Here is a 17,649-nt window from a genome sequence, read left to right as displayed (position 1 = left end):
ACACATACAAATCATAATATCATAATTTTTTTTCGCTTCAGTGTCTCTTTAAGTCTAGTTAGGAAAGTGAGTGGAGTATTAGATGTCCAGAAGGCTTTATTTCCTCTCTTAAATTGTTTCTTTTTTTAAATAAGTAAATCTTCATCAGATCACTACATAGGAATATAGCTGCTATGACTCTGGTGTTGTCTGATTGTTCCTTTAAAAATGTTCACATGTCTCACTGGAAAATCTTTCTTGCTTGGTTGTTAGCTGTTGCTGAGATGGGAGTGATTTCTTCCAGCTGTGAGCCAGCAATTACCACAGATTTGGGCAAAACGTTTAAACTGAGCAAAGCTCTAGTGGTGAGAAGAGATGTATCTTGCTTTAGAGTTATGAACTGATGGGACAAGAGAAAGAGCGGGAGATTACTCGGTAATGCTAACTACAAACCTTATACTGTACTCTTATACTGTTGCCATGGTTTTCAGCAAGTTTCCTAGTTTTTGCAGCTAGACTTAAGATTAAATCTATTGAATGGCAATTGGTTACAAATGAACCTAAAGTTTTAACACAACTTAAAACATTAACCTTCATGCTAGTCCTACGGATGGAGCAATGGTTGGGTGGTCTGCACATTAGAGACTATAGACAAGTCCTGGAAGCTGTGACCTGTAGGTCCAGCTATGTGAAGGTCGTCCTCTAAATTGGTGCTCCTGTTTCATCTGAGCGAGCCCAACAAGGGCTGAACACTAGAGGTCTAGCAGGGGAGAGATCCCCATGTGAGAAGGTGGGAAATGCTTTTCACAGACTGCGGAGTGATGGGCTCAGGACAAAATGGTAATTGGGCAGGTTAGAGGAGGGTCAAGAGGATTGTTTTTAAAAAAATATGTCAAAGCAGAGTGTTTTAATGAGGCTGGGGTGACAGAGAGATGGTGGGACTCAGATGAGAACATGAAGGCATGGATACAATAGGAAGGGAGCCGACACTTCTCTAGCACTCAGGACATTCAAAACAACTTGTTAGATAGCTGCTAAGACTAATTTCAAATTTGATTACACAAAAGAACTTTCACCCAAATTTCAATAACATGGAAAAGTTTCAGGCACAGAATATATTTGAAATGTAACCTTGGAGTTGCAGCTTAAAGGATATGATACAAAAGCACCTCTACTGATCCTCAAGTGGGGGATATAAGAAGTGATCAAGCAAACCTGGACTGAATTCATTAACCATTGTCTGCTATTTATTAAGTGTTTAGGAATTGCATCCACGTGGTTTACATAAGATCATACAGTTTCTTCTGGACATGAGCAGTTTATCCACTATGGAGCTACTGTTGCATGCGGTTTTCCAAATGCTTGTTCAATTCTTCTACATTTGCAATTGCAGTGCAGTCGTGGTACAAACACTGCACTAACTCAATCCATTTTCATATGGTTTATATGCACTTAGTGTGATATGATACTTAGCGAGTCCCTCACTCCTGAGGCCAGAGGCATGCAGAGACTTCTATACTTGCAGGTGGTGGGTGCAAACCCTTGAAGCTGTTTGCGTCTGTGCGTTGGCTTGCTGCATTTAGTGCTAAGGTGACGAGGTGTAGAGCTGTATCTAGTTCCACTACTAGGAGACATACAGTGCTGTGAGGTCAAAATGGATAAGGAAGTATCCTGTTTTGCCAGCCGCGATGGTCAATGACATGCAAAGAATTTGGATTTGTGTTCAGATTTCATGTACATTTTATGCAGTTTTCAATTGGAGCTGTCAGTTTTGATAGGAGGTCCCAATTTCAAACTACATACAATTTACATGATATCTGAATGAAAGTCAAAATTATTTACATTTCAGTGCCCATCTCTGTTGCCCAAGGCTCATTTGTATAAACAATGAATGCAGACTCAATGTGGCATTTTTTTAATTCAATCAATTTTGTTGATTAATTGTATTGTTTGAAGACTCAAACCAATCTACCATACTTTGTTGAAATGTTTCTAAAAATTGATCAGAACAGATAAGGCTGATCATTTAAGGCTTCTTGCACACCAAGACGTTGCATTAGGTGGCACGTTAAGGTCGCATAACGTGCACCTAAAACAACGTATGGTGCTGCAAGAGCCGACGGCAGAGTGAGCCGCGTTAGGCGGCTCGAGTCCTATAATGTCTCCAAGAGTGGCGCTGATTGGCCAGCGGGACCACGTGATGCGGAGCGAGACACTCCGCATCACGTGGTCCCGCCGGCCAATCAGCGCCCGCCAGTGCAGTGAATATTAAGTAGCCATGTGCGCGGCTACTGTAGCTGGCTCTCCCCGCCTCCTCTCCGCCCCCCACTGCGCATGTGCAAACAGTCTAACGCGGCTATAGCCGCTCCAACGCCGTAGCATGCTGCACTTTGCACAGAACGTGCAGCGTTACATGTAACGCAACGTGGGCTGTGTGAACAGCCCACTTGTGTTACATTGCTGTGCGCTGGGGGAGCGTTACAGGCGCACGTTTACGTCTTGGTGTGTAAGCAGCCTAAAAGATAGAAAATGTGGGAAATTCAAAGCCATTAATTTGTAAGTAAGCACTTCTGGAGAAAACCCTGAGCAGTATCATGTTTTTGTGTCTGGGTTTCAGCCATCACAAAATCGCATCTGCAGAACGTTTTCAAAAACTGACACTCAAGTGGTAATAGTACCATTAAAATGCATTGGTGGTTATTTATCGGGTAAACCTAATGCCAATTGCATTTGACCACAGTAAATGGTTCCTCACTCCTCTCCCCCCTCTTCTCTCCATAGAATTGAACATAGTCTTGGCGGAGGGGAAATGATTCAAGATTGCACAATAACCTTTCTTATAGGACCTTAAAGTTTTTACTGTTTTATTGTTTTTGCTCAATGACACATTTGTTGAAGTATGTCAGAGATAAAATCTATGAACTATTGACCCTTTTATCTCTTGCCTGCTCTCAGAAACTAGTTGTAATTTCTTATCAGTGAGGGTCACACTGTAGTCTGACCCAGTCCTGACTCAGACAGGAACTACCACTTACATACCTGATGTTTAACTCTTTAAGGCAGAGAAAGAAAAAAAGGGAACTCAGCATAGTTATTTGTGTGCTAGGCACTGTACATACACATGTCTATCTCATCATGTCACATGTCCTTAGGTATCCCTAATTAAAGGGACACTTAAGTAAAAAAAAAAAATTAGTTTTACTCACCTGGGGCTTCCAATAGCCCCCTGCAGCTGTCCGGTGCCCTCGCCGTCTCCCTCCGATCCTCCTGGCCCCGCTGGCAGCCACTTCCTGTTTCGGTGACAGGAGCTGACAGGCTGGGGACGCGAGTGATTCTTCGCGTTCCTGGCCACAATAGCACCATCTATGCTGCTATAGCATATATCATATACTATATAGCAGCATAGAGGGTGCTAATGTGTCTGGGAACGCGAAGAATCACTCGCGTCCCCAGCCTGTCAGCTCCTGTCACCAAAACAGGAAGTGGCTGCCGGCGGGGCCAGGAGGATCGGAGGGAGACGGCAAGGGCACCGGACAGCTGCAGGGGGCTATTTGGAAGCCCTAGGTGAGTAAAACTCATTTTTTTTGTTTGACTTAAGTGTCCCTTTAAGGCAGATCAGCGATGGGCACATTGTGCTTATCCTATCCAGCTAGCGAAGGTTCCTCCCAGTTATATCAGTTGTTGCAAGTACAAAATCTGACCTTTATATTTAAGATGAGGTCTTTATAAATGTTTTGTGTGAGTCTTGGCCCCCTAATTTTCATTTACATAATTAGTCATTTTTAGTAAACTTGATCACTGAGGTTTTCCTGAGTACAGTGCTGTTTATGTCAGGTTTTGGCTCTCTGAGTAAATAATTCCATGTTTCGTCATCCAGTCTCCCCAAATAGAGGATTCCAAACATTGGAGTGTTGTTTCTTGTGGACGTTTTAATGAAGTGAGATGGTAAACTGCCTTTTCCAAAATATAGCTTTTCAAAATGTTGCGTTTATACTTCGAGCATGGAAGCCGCATTGTCTCTTTTGTCCGTCACTTATTGGCTGGAGGCTGCAAATATTTTTGGGGTGATGGTATTGTAACAGAGAAGTATTGTGGAATGAGTAGTTGTTTGTTTGCGGTTACTATAGAGGTGTTTACATGCAAAGTGCTGTTGGGCACCACTTTCTGGAGTATATTATGAGGACCAAGCGCATTTCTTAGGAGCTGGATGCAATTGTGGAATTGAGATGGAAGAACACTGACACGCAGCTAAACTTTCTAGGTTTGTTGTGAATTTGTGAGCCTAATATCCCAGTCCTGGGTCTTTGTACCTTATGTGGCAAGACAACCCCCATTTTCAAAAGGAAGGGTGGGGCTTTTCAAACTTATAAATTGGAGGTAGAGTGTAATGAGTATTGATTTAGGTTTAAAGAATACATAGAATTTCAAGTGGACTTAGAGTGAGGCAAAACTTTGTGAACTGAACATATGCCCGTGTACTGGAGAGGTGTGTGAGCCAACCAGATGTCACGTCTGTCTCTGCATCCTTGTTATAATAGTGAAGAAATCCCCCAGGAATCTCCGCCCAAGCAATCACCCAGGGATTATTCTGGATAATTATTAAAATTAAATGACTTTTCCAATGCTGTGATCAATTATTGATAAATGTTTAAAAAATAATTTGTTGGAATTTTTATTTAAATCCCAACCCCAGTGAAAACTATTTTTATTTTTTATTAGATTCCGGATAGATTTTGGGAAATAAGAACCTCTGTCAGGCTGCTACTGCTGATTGTGTCGTCATGCAGGGATTCCCCTCACTTCATGTCCTAAGACATTCAAGGTTCCTTGAAGTGAACCTGCGGGCTAAAAATCTACTCAGCAGAACTGAAAAGGCTTGGTGTCTTTAACAGTTTCACAGCATCAGAACTTTGTTTTTCTTACCAAAGCATCGTTTTTAGCTGCATTTTTAGCTAAGCTCCACCCATCAAAGAAAACTGCCTGGGTTTTTTTTCCCTGATGCTGTGCAAAGCATGATGGGATTTCCTATGTTGTTGTTCACGTTGCTCAGCAACTGAGAGAGGTGATCAGGACACAGGACAGTTGGAACTGTGTCTCATGCTCCCTGTCACCTCCTTTCAACCAAAAAGATGGCTGCCCTCATGAAATCACAAACATTTGCCTGTTCTTTTAAAAAAGGGTGGGTAATAGATTATATTACCTATCTATTTTAATTAACATAACTAATGTAACTTAATGACAGTATGTTTGTTTAGGCTGAAGTTCCCCACTTCACTACTGTCAGTGAAATCAGCTCTCAGTACCAGAGCAATTTTTTTACATACATATACATTGAAAAAAAAATAATTTTGATGTAACAAAAGATATTTTAAAAGGGGAGTCAGCAGGGTTTTTTTTTTGGTTTTTTTTTATACTTAACCACTTGAGGACCCACCCTTTACCCCCCTTTAAGGACCAGCGTTATTTTTTGTGATCTGTGCTGGGTGGGCTCTGCAGCCCCCAGCACAGAGCAGCTGGCACACAGAGCGATCAGATCGCCCCCCTTTTTATCCCCCTATGGGGATGATGTGCAGGGGGGGTCTGATCGCTCCTCCTGTCTGGCATGTTGCGGGGGGGGCACCTCAAAGCCCCCCTCCGCGGCAAAATTCCCCCCCTCCCTCTCCTATCTGCTCATCCCCGGTGATCGGGGCTGCACAGGACGCTATCCGTCCTGTGCAGCCAGTGACAGGCTGTCCCCTGTCACATGGCGGCGATCCCCGGCCGCTGATTGGCCGGGGATCGCCGATCTGACTTACGGCGCTGCTGCGCAGCAGCGCCGTACAATGTAAACAAAGCGGATTATTTCCGCTTGTGTTTACATTTAGCCTGCAAGCCGCGTTCGGCGGCCCGCAGGCTATTCACGGAGCCCCCTGCCGTGAATTGACAGGAAGCAGCCGCTCGCGCGAGCGGCTGCTTCCTGATTAATCAGCCTGCAGCTGGCGACGCAATACTGCGTCACTGGTCCTGCAGCTGCCACTTTGCCGACGCGCGGTATGAGTGCGCGGTCGGCAAGTGGTTAAAGGGACTCTGAGCAGTGCAGAAACTATGGAAAGATGCATACCATTTTGAAGCTTTCTTTCTCATATTTCCAAGGATATATAAACCGCCACCCTACGCCTTTTAGTTTTCGCTATTTTCGCGATTGAAATCGCGGCCACCGCGATTTCGATCACGAAAATATCAAACTAAAAGGCTTAGGGCGGCGGTTTATGTGTCGTTGGAAAGAGGAGAAAGAGAGCTTCAAAATGGTATGCATCTTTCCATAGTTGCTTGTATTACACAGGACGACTTTTCCCCAAAGTCGGCAGCTCTATTCAGCTGCTGACTTTGGGGAAAAGTCGTCCTGTGTAATACAAGGAACTATGGAAAGATGTATACCATTTTCAAGCTCTCTTTCTCCTCTTTCCAACGACACATAAACCACCGCCCTACGCTTTTTAATTTTTGCGATCGAAATCGCGGCGGCCGCGATTTCGATCGCAAAAACCGTGAAAGCTAAAAGGCGTAGGGTGGCGGTTTATATATCCTTGGAAAGAGGAGAAAGAGAGCTTCAAAATGGTATGCATCTTTCCATAGTTTCTGCACTGCTCGGAGTCCCTTTAAATTATTTTTTCATTGTTTCTTGAATGTAGAAACACCAAATGTGTGTATTTATTTCCAATTTGGTATTATTGAATGCCAAAGGAAAAATTGTATGTATTTGTGTATCGAAAGACTAAAAACGTGTACCATTGTTCATTTATACCAATCAATAGGCCACAACTCCATCCCTAGATCCAGATATTGTGAGCAGCTACATACCTGTCTCCAACCTCCCCTTTCTGGGAAAAGTTACGGAGAAGACTGCGTAGCTCCAACTTGAAGCTAGGCTCTCAAGGAACTTTGACACCCCCCCCCCCCCCCACATTCTGGCTTTACAGGACAATTGTATCTATCCTCCTTCTCCTAAAAATGACTTTTTAAGATATTCCACAGTTTTATGTTATATTTTAATCTACTTTTTAAGTTTTTACTGTTTTATTGTTTTTGCTCAATGACACATTTTTTGAAGTATGTCGCAGCTAAAATCTATGAACTATTGACCCTTTTTATCTCTTTCCTGCTCTCGGAAGCCATTTTCTGCTTGGAAAGTGTTTTATAGTTGTAATTTCTTATCAGTGAGGGTCACACTGTAGTCTGACCCAGTCCTGACTCAGACAGGAACTGCCACTTACATACCTGATGTTTAACTCTTTCAGGCAGAGAAAGAAAAAAAGGAATACAGCATAGTTAGTTATTTGAGTGCTAGGCACTGTACATACACATGTCTATCTCATCATGTCGCATGTCACCTCGGGTATCCTTTAAAGCACCACAGCTGTGAAACAGCATTTGTACAGCTTTGCAATGACCTACTCGTGGCCAAAACAGAGGCCAATGTCCCATCCTGACTTTGCTTGATCTCTCACTGGCTTTTGATACAGTTGATTGTGAAATCTTGCTCAACAGGCTACAAGAGTACGGTGGCATTGATGGTTTAGTCCTCCAATGGTTCTCCTCCTTCCTGGCTGGCAGAACACAAAGGGTAGCCTTGGAGCTTTACTGGTCCAACCCTGTTCTACTAAAATATGGTGTGTCCCAGCGCTCGATACTGTCCCCTTTGTTGTTTACAATAATACATGCTGCCATTTGGAAAATCACCCCAAAACAGTTTGACATACCACTGCTATGCTGATGACACCCAGCTATATTTGTCATTCAAACTTGACATGACAGACCCCATTCCAAAAATAAATACCTGCTTAGCTGAGCTTCAGGAGTGGATGAATGAAAACTGGCTAAAAAGGAACCCAAGGTGTGAGATGTATGGAAGCTAACATATTTATTTCTTTTTAAACAACAGTTGCCTGGCAGTCCTGATGATATTTCTGGTCAATAGTATCTGAATCACACACTTGAAACAAGCATGCAGCTAATCTTGTCAGATTTATCATAGACATCTGATCTGCATGCTTTTTCAGGATCTATGGCTTAAAGGGAACCTAAACTGAGAACCTAAACTGATTTTTCCTTTTAAAATAATCCCAGTTACTTTTAGCCACAGCCCCTCAACAAGCATGCAGATAAGGTGCTCTGACTGAACTCAGACTGGATTAGCTGCATGCATGTTTCAGGTGTGTGATTTGGCCACTACTGGAGCCAAAGACATCAGCAGGTCTGCCAGGTATTGTTTAACCACTTCCCGACCGCCTAACGCACAGCGGCGGCCGGGAAGTGGAGCCCTGAAGGACCGGCTCACCCACAGAGGCGGCGGTCCTTCTAAGGGCATGGGCGGAGCGATCGCGTCATCCGTGACGCGATCCTCTGCCGGCGCCTGTCACCGCTCGCCCCGCCGCAACATCCCGCCGGCTATACGGAAGCGCCGGCGGGATGTTAACCCCGCGATCGCCGCATACAAAGTGTATAATACACTTTGTAATGTTTACAAATTGTATTATACAGGCTGCCTCCTGCCCTGGTGGTCCCCGTGTCCGAGGGACCACCAGGGCAGGCTGCAGCCACCCTAGTCTGCACCCAAGCACACTGATTTCTCCCCCCCCCCCTGCCCCAGATCGCCCACAGCACCCATCAGACCCCCCCCCCTGCCCACCCCCCAGACCCCTGTTTGCACCCAATCACCCCCCTAATCACCCATCAATCACTCCCTGTCACTATCTGTCAACGCTATTTTTTTTATCCCCCCCCCCCTGCTCCCTGCCCCCTCCTGATCACCCCCCACCCCTCAGATTCTCCCCAGACCCCCCCCCCAGACCACCCCCCCCTGTTTACTGTATGCATCTATCCCCCTGAACACCTGTCAATCACCTGTCAATCACCCGTCAATCACCCGTCAATCACCCCCTGTCACTGCCACCCATCAATCAGCCCCTAACCTGCCCCTTGCGGGCAATCTGATCACCCCCCCACACCAATAGATCGCCCACAGATCCGACATCAGATCACCTCCCAAATCCATTGTTTACATCTATTCTCTCCTCTAAACACCCACTAATCACCCATCAATCACCCATCAATCACCCCCTATCACCACCTGTCACTTTTACCTATCAGATCAGACCCTAATCTGCCCCTTGCGGGCACCCAATCACCCGCCCACACGCTCAGATTGCCCTCTGACCCCCCTTATCAATTCACCAGTGCATTAATTACATCTGTTCTTCCCTGTAATAACCCACTGATCACCTGTCAATCACCTGCCAATCACCTATCACCCATCAATCACCCCCTGTCACCCCCTGTCACTGCCACACATCAATCAGCCCCTAACCTGCCCCTTGCGGGCAATCTGATCACCCACCCACACCATTAGATCGCCCGCAAACCCGCCGTCAGATTACCTCCCAAATGTATCGTTTACATCTGTTATCTTCTCTAAACACCCACTAATTACCCATCAATCACCCCCTATCACCACCTGTCACTGTTACCTATCAGATCAGACCCTAATCTGCCCCTTGCGGGCACCCAATCACCCGCCCACACGCTCAGATTGCCCTCAGACCCCCCCCCCCCCCTTATCAATTCGCCAGTGCATTAATTACATCTGTCCTTCCCTGTAATAACCCACTGATCACCTGTCAATCACCTGCCAATCACCTATCACCCATCAATCACCCCCTGTCACTGCCACCCATCAATCACCCCCTGTCACTGCCACCCATCAATCAGCCCCTAACCTGCCCCTTGCGGGCAATCTGATCACCCACACCAATAGATCGCCCGCAGATCCGACATCAGATCACCACCCAAGCGCAGCGTTTACATCTATTCTCTCCTCTAAACACCCACTAATTACCCATCAATCACCCCCTATCACCACCTGTCACTGTTACCCATCAGATCAGACCCTAATCTGCCCCTTGCGGGCACCCAATCACCCGCCTACACGCTCAGATTGCCCTCAGACCCCCCCTTATCAATTCGCCAGTGCAATATTTACATCTGTCCTTCCCTGTAATAACCCACTGATCACCTGTCAATCACCTGCCAATCACCTATCACCCATCAATCACCCCCTGTCACTGCCACCCATCAATCACCCCCTGTCACTGCCACCCATCAATCACCCGCTGTCACTGCCACCCATCAATCAGCCCCTAACCTGCCCCTTGCGGGCAAACTGATCACCCACCCACACCAATAGATCGCCCGCAGATCCGACATCAGATCACCACCCAAACGCAGTGTTTCCATCTATTCTCTACCCTAAACACCCACTAATTACCCATCAATCACCCCCTGTCACTGCTACCTATCAGATTAGACCCCTATCTGCCCCTAGGGCACTCAATCACCCGCCCACACCCTCAGAATGCCCTCAGACCCCAGCCCTGATCACCTCGCCAGTGCATTGCTTGCATCTATTCCCCCCTCTAATCACACCTTGAGACACCCATCAATCACCTCCTGTCACCCCCTAGCACACCTACCCATCAGATCAGGCCCCAATTTGCCCCATGTGGGCTCCTGATCACTCGGCCAAACCCTCAGATCCCCCTCAGACCCCCTTCCGATCACCTCCCCAGTGCATTGATTGCATCTATTTTCCCCTCTAACCACCCCCTGAGACACCCATCAATCACCTCCTGTCACCCCCCTAGCACTCCTATCCATCAGATCAGGCCCAATACAACCTGTCATCTAAAAGGCCACCCTGCTTATGACCAGTTCCACAAAATTCGCCCCCTCATAGACCACCTGTCATCAAAATTTGCAGATGCTTATACCCCTGAACAGTCATTTTGAGACATTTGGTTTCCAGACTACTCACGGTTTTGGGCCTGTAAAATGCCAGGGCGGTATAGGAACCCCACAAGTGACCCCATTTTAGAAAAAAAGACACCCCAAGGTATTCTGTTAGGTGTATGACGAGTTCATAGAAGATTTTATTTTTTGTCAAAAGTTAGCGGAAAATAATTTTTATTGGTTTTTTTTCACAAAGTGTCATTTTTCACTAACTTGTGACAAAAAATAAAATCTTCTATGAACTCGCCATACACCTAACGGAATACCTTGGGGTGTCTTCTTTCTAAAATGGGGTCACTTGTGGGGTTCCTATACTGCCCTGGCATTTTAGGGGCCCTAAACTGCGAGGAGTAGTCTAGAAAACAAATGCTTCAAAATGATCTGTGAATAGGACGTTGGGCCCCTTAGCGCACCTAGGCTGCAAAAAAGTGTCACACATGTGGTACCGCCGTACTCAGGAAAAGTAGTAAAATGTGTTTTGGGGTGTATTTTTACACATACCCATGCTGGGTGGGAGAAATTTCTATGTAAATGGACAATTGTGTGTAAAAAAATCAAACAATTGTCATTTACAGAGATATTTCTCCCACTTAGCATGGGTATGTGTAAAAATACACCCCAAAACGCATTATACTACTTCTCCTGAGTACGGCGGTACCACGTGTGGCACTTTTTTACACCTTAAGTACGCTAAGGGGCCCAAAGTCCAATGAGTACCTTTAGGATTTCACAGGTCATTTTGCGACATTTGGTTTCAAGACTACTCCTCACGGTTTAGGGCCCCTAAAATGCCAGGGCAGTATAGGAACCCCACAAATGACCCCATTCTAGAAAGAAGACACCCAAAGGTATTCCGTTAGTAGTATGGCGAGTTCATAGAAGATTTTATTTTTTGTCACAAGTTAGCGGAAAATGACACTTTGTGAAAAAAACTATTAAAATCAATTTCCGCTAACTTGTGACAAAAAAATAAAAACTCCTATGAACTCACCATACTCCTAACGGAATACCTTGGGGTGTCTTCTTTCTAAAATGGGGTCATTAGTGGGGTTCCTATACTGCCCTGGCATTTTAGGGGCCCTAAACCGCGAGGAGTAGTCTTGAAACAAAAATGACCTGTGAAATCCTAAAGGTACTCATTGGACTTTGGGCCCCTTAGTGCAGTTAGGGTGCAAAAAAGTGCCACACATGTGGTATCGCCGTACTCGGGAGAACTAGTATAATGTGTTTCGGGGTGTATTTTTACACATACCCATGCTGGGTGGGAGAAATACCTCTGTAAATGCCAATCTTTTGATTTTTTTACACACAATTGTCCATTTACAGAGGTATTTCTCCCACCCAGCATGGGTATGTGTAAAAATACACCCCAAAACACATTGTACTACTTCTCCCGAGTATGGCGATACCACATGTGTGGCACTTTTTTGCACCCTAACTGCGCTAAAGGACCCAAAGTCCAATGAGTACCTTTAGGATTTCACAGGTCATTTTGAGAAATTTCGTTTCAAGACTACTCCTCACGGTTTAGGGCCCCTAAAATGCCAGGGCAGTATAGGAACCCCACAAATGACCCCATTTTAGAAAGAAGACACCCCAAGGTATTCCGTTAGTAGTATGGCGAGTTCATAGAAGATTTTATTTTTTGTCACAAGTTAGCGGAAATTGATTTTAATTGTGTTTTTTCACAGTGTCATTTTCCGCTAACTTTTGACAAAAAATAAAATCTTCTATGAACTCACCATACTCCTAACGGAATACCTTGGGGTGTCTTCTTTCTAAAATGGGGTCATTTGTGGGGTTCCTATACTGCCCTGGCATTTTAGGGGCCCTAAACCGTGAGGAGTAGTCTTGAAACGAAATTTCTCAAAATGACCTGTGAAATCCTAAAGGTACTCATTGGACTTTGGGCCCTTTAGCGCAGTTAGGGTGCAAAAAAGTGCCACACATGTGGTATCGCCGTACTCAGGAGAAGTAGTATAATGTGTTTTGTGGTGTATTTTTACACATACCCATGCTGAGTGGGAGAAAGATCTCTGTAAATGGACAATTGTGTGTAAAAAAAATTAACAAATTGTCATTTACAGAGATATTTCTCCCACCCAGCATGGGTATGTGTAAAAATACACCCCAAAACACATTATACTACTTCTCCTGAGTACGGCAATACCACATGTGTGGCACTTTTTTGCAGCCTAACTGCGCTAAGGGGTCCAAAGTCCAATGAGCACCTTTAGGCTTTACAGGGGTGCTTACAATTTAGCACCCCCCAAAATGTCAGGACAGTAAACACACCCCACAAATGACCCCATTTTGGAAAGTAGACCCTTCAAGGTATTCAGAGAGGGGCATGGTGAGTCCGTGGCAGATTTCATTTTTTTTTTGTCGCAAGTTAGAAGAAATGGAAACTTTTTTTTTTTTTTTTTTTTCCTCACAAAGTGTCATTTTCCGCTTACTTGTGACAAAAAATAATATCTTCTATGAACTCACTATGCCTCTCAGTGAATACTTTGGGATGTCTTCTTTCCAAAATGGGGTCATTTGGGGGGTATTTATACTATCCTGGAATTCTAGCCCCTCATGAAACATGACAGGGGGTCAGAAAAGTCAGAGATGCTTGAAAATGGGAAAATTCACTTTTTGCACCATAGTTTGTAAACGCTATAACTTTTACCCAAACCAATAAATATACACTGAATGGGGTTTTTTTTATGAAAAACATGTTTGTCCACATTTTTCGCGCTGCATGTATACAGAAATTTTACTTTATTTGAAAATTGTCAGCACAGAAAGTTAAAAAAATCATTTTTTTGCCAAAATTCATGTCTTTTTTGATGAATATAATAAAAAGTAAAAATCGCAGGAGCAATCAAATAGCACCAAAAGAAAGCTTTATTAGTGACAAGAAAAGGAGCCAAAATTCATTTAGGTGGTAGGTTGTATGAACGAGCAATAAACCGTGAAAGCTGCAGTGGTCTGAATGGAAAAAAAGTGGCCGGTCCTTAAGGGGTAGAAAGCCCTAGGTCCTCAAGTGGTTAAAAGGAAACATCCATATCCTTCTCAGTTAAGGTTTACTTTAAAGTATGAGAGGCAGAAGATCAGCAGGACAACCAGGAACTTTATTTCAAAGGAAATAAACATGTCAGCCTCCATATCCCTCTCACCTTGGGTTCCCTTAACTTCCCTAGCGGTAAGCCCGAGCTGTGCTCAGGGTGGGAGAAATTAGCTAGGAGTGGTAACCCCGTGCTCAGCGCGGGCCAGCTAATTACCTGATTTCCTGCAATTTTCAGAGTCCCGCGCACGATCGGCGATGTGCAGCGGAATTTCAGAATGCCTCCCTGCTCTCCCCGTGAGCCTGCAACAGTGTATGGCTGCCAGGATCCCCACAGCCCCACTCTTCTTTCAGGGACCCGGCGGCCAATCAGATGAGCGGATGCGGCGTGACGTCATGGGGGAGGTGCATGAAATCTAAAAATGCTAAAGTTAATTGGCCCTAATTCTGCATTGTATTGGATACAAATGTGTCGAATGCATTTGTATCCAATGCATTGTAGCCATTTGATTCCCTGCTGTTTTTGACCAAGTGCTGTCTGTGTGATCTGCTGATTTTTTGGATTTGATTATCTGTGTACCGATTTTTGCCTGGATTTTGACTACTCTCTTTGCCTGCTGCCTGTACTGACCTCTGCTGGATTACAACTATTCTTTTTGCCTGCTGCCTGTACCAACCTCAGCTTGGATTACAACAATTGTTTGCCTGCTGCCTGTACTGACCTCTGCCTGGATTACGACTATTCTCTTTGCCTGCCGCATGGATTTGATTACTCTCTGCCTGTGACCTTCTATGGCATCAGCTTCAAGGTGTCTCACACCGGAAGCGCTGATGGAATTCGAAGGTAGCGATCCGGATCTGCAGACTTTGGCGGACTCTAGTGACATTGATGTACCTGGGGATCTGTCATCTGACTCAGGTTGCGAGAGCGACGGTGACTCCATCACCACCAAGGTTAGTGATGTACGGGTTTGGGGCTCCATCGACACAACTAGGGCTCCGCCACCGCCCCCACATTTCCCTTTTACTGGGGAGCCCGGCCTGAAGATCGTCTGCGAGCTTAACCCCCTGGCGTACATGCAGCTCTTTTGCAGTGACGCTGTCATTGAGAAGATAGTGGTGGAGACAAACTGCTATGCCTTGCAAGAACTGACTGCTCCACGAGGGCCCTTTTCAAAGAGCAGGATGTGGGAGCCGGTCACTAAGGAGGATCTATGGCTTTTCCTCTGACTTATTATTCTGCAGGGGGTTGTGGGGAAGCTCCTGCAGAAATGGTATTGGTCTACTAACAAGATCATCGCTACCTCCTTCTTTGGCATGGTAACGTCTGAATACCGTTTTGGACTGCGCCAAAGATGAAAAAAAATTGGGTTTATCAGCTTGTGGAGGAAAACTTCCAAAACACGTACCCCAGAGGGAAGTGTTGATGAAAACCTGATGGCTTACAAGGGGAGACTATCCTGGATACAGTACAAAGCATCCAAGAGGGCCCGCTTTTGAGTGAAATGCTATATGCTATGCGAGTCCGCAATGGGCTATGGCCTCAATTCACTAAGATCATGCTGGAGATAAGGCAAAAGAAAACTTACCACCACACAGTGAGAGTTATCTTATCTCTTCATTACTCAAGTTACCTCCTCTGTAGTTAAGTTACCTCCTCTGTGGTTATTTTCACACGCAGTTAATTAACAGCCTGTCTTTAACTCTGGAGTTATTTTAAGGATTGAAGAGTTAACTTAAAGACAGAAGAGTTAACTTTAGGTTTGCCTGAGGTAAAATGTTACCTGAATACTACTTGCCTCATCACCATGGTGACAACTCTAGATACGTTATTAAAGACAGGAGATAAGCTTAGTGAATTGAGGCCTATATATGGAACAGCATTCTGTATACCTACGGCACTGTTAGGCCTAACCGTCAAGAAATGCCAACCAGCTTCGCCAAACAAAAATGAAAAAAGGGGACATTGTTGCGTGGCAGAAGGGAAAAATGTTAGCTCTCTGCTGGAGGGAAAAGAAAGATGAGTGTTTCCTCAGCACGGCCCATGATGCATCAACTGTCACCACGAGGACACGAGGGAGTAAAGTAGTCAATGAGCCTCAAGCCGTTCTAAACTATAACACAATGGGTTGGATGGACAGAGCCAACCAGGCAATGACGTTCTACCTCGCAGTCTGCTGGAACAGTCCCTTCAGAAGGCATGCACAGTGACAGGCCAGGAACGCATGCAGACTTTATCTGGAAGGTTTGCAAATGCATCTGCAAGAAGTACCAGACCTCATCATCCGCTGCTAGAGTTGGGTGCCGCACATCCTAGTATGTGGTCAATCCTGAGTGCCTAACTTGCCGTCACTTTATGGACTACATACCGCCAACTCCCCCCCCCCCCCCCCCCCCCAAAAAAAAATGCACCAACCAGGATGTGTGTGGTTTGCTGCGGCAAGACTGATGCTAAAGGGAAAACAATCTATAAGGAATCCCGAATGTACTGCCCTGACTGTAATGTTACCCTCTGTGCCGTTCCCTGTTTCAAGATATACCACACACGGGAGGTGTATTAGGTATTCACTGTACTGCATGTACATCCTGTATACTGTATATAATCTGCTGCCTTATTTGTACAGTTTTGCTATTTTTTTTTTCAGTTTATTGATGCATTTAAAGGGAACCTTAACTGTAAAAAAATGATTTTACTTACCTGGGGCTTCTACCAGCCCCCTGCAGCCATCCTGTGCCCTCGCAGTCACTCACTGCTGCTCTGGTCCCCCGCTGCCAGCTAGCTTAATTTTTGACGACTGGTGGCCGGCCGCCATGCGTATGTTTTTACGCATCACTGCTGGTGCAGGAAGCTATTGCAGACATCAACAAGTACATTTTTACGCGTTGCGGGTGTAATGCGTAAAATTTTAACAATTTTAACAAATTTGTGTTCCAGTCTTTTATTTACATGTAGAATGTCTACCAGGCATTTATTCTGATATATTTTGGTGAGTTATGACTTAAGAATTGGAGGTCTAAAATTATTGAAAAAAATGTACTGCTTTTGACACATTATTCCAGACAGAAGTGCACCGCCACGGAGGTTAAAACAAAATGCTGTCAAAACTGAGGTTCTTGTCATCGGAGGCCAGCGCATAGCAGCTGCAGACACAGTCAACACCACTGAGGTAAGGGAACTCAGACCTTACTAGCTCCAACATTGTGCACAGCTTGGGTTTACACGATGGATCGGGTACACACGATGCAACTTCCCGTTCGATCACCTGTTGATCGGGCGGGAAATTGCATGGTGTGTACCCAGCATTTGTTTGGCATTTATGATCACATAACTGTTTTCCCTGCACACATCACTATGTACTGATCTAAGATAAGCCTATGCGCTTTGGGTCCGAATGTTTCATTGTTATTTAATATGCCTACAAAAGACCAATTTAGAAAACTGTACAGAGAAAATATATATTTTATTTTCTAATGTGGCATGGTCACTTTAATAAATGTAAAAAAATTAAATAAAATACTTTTAACCCTTTCCCTGCCAAGCACATACGTTGTGGCTGGAAAAGGTTCCAACTGCCAACAATGTACATAGTATGTTATTTGGCATTTTCCCCCGGTGTAAGCACCAGGGAGGGGGGCCGACCTCCTTCCTCCCTCCCTCTACATGGGCCCCCCTCCTCTGCCTCACTGCGATGCTGGAGCGGTGGTCGCTGTGTAATTACTCACCCGATCGCTCGCTCCATGCCGTGTGTCCTCTGCCGGCAGCCGCCTGCTCTCTTCTTCCTGTTTCCTGTATG

The sequence above is a fragment of the Hyperolius riggenbachi genome, chromosome 3 (genome assembly GCF_040937935.1).
Source record: "Hyperolius riggenbachi isolate aHypRig1 chromosome 3, aHypRig1.pri, whole genome shotgun sequence".
NCBI classification, from domain to species: Eukaryota; Metazoa; Chordata; class Amphibia; order Anura; family Hyperoliidae; genus Hyperolius; species Hyperolius riggenbachi.
This window is presented reverse-complemented; position numbering follows the sequence as displayed.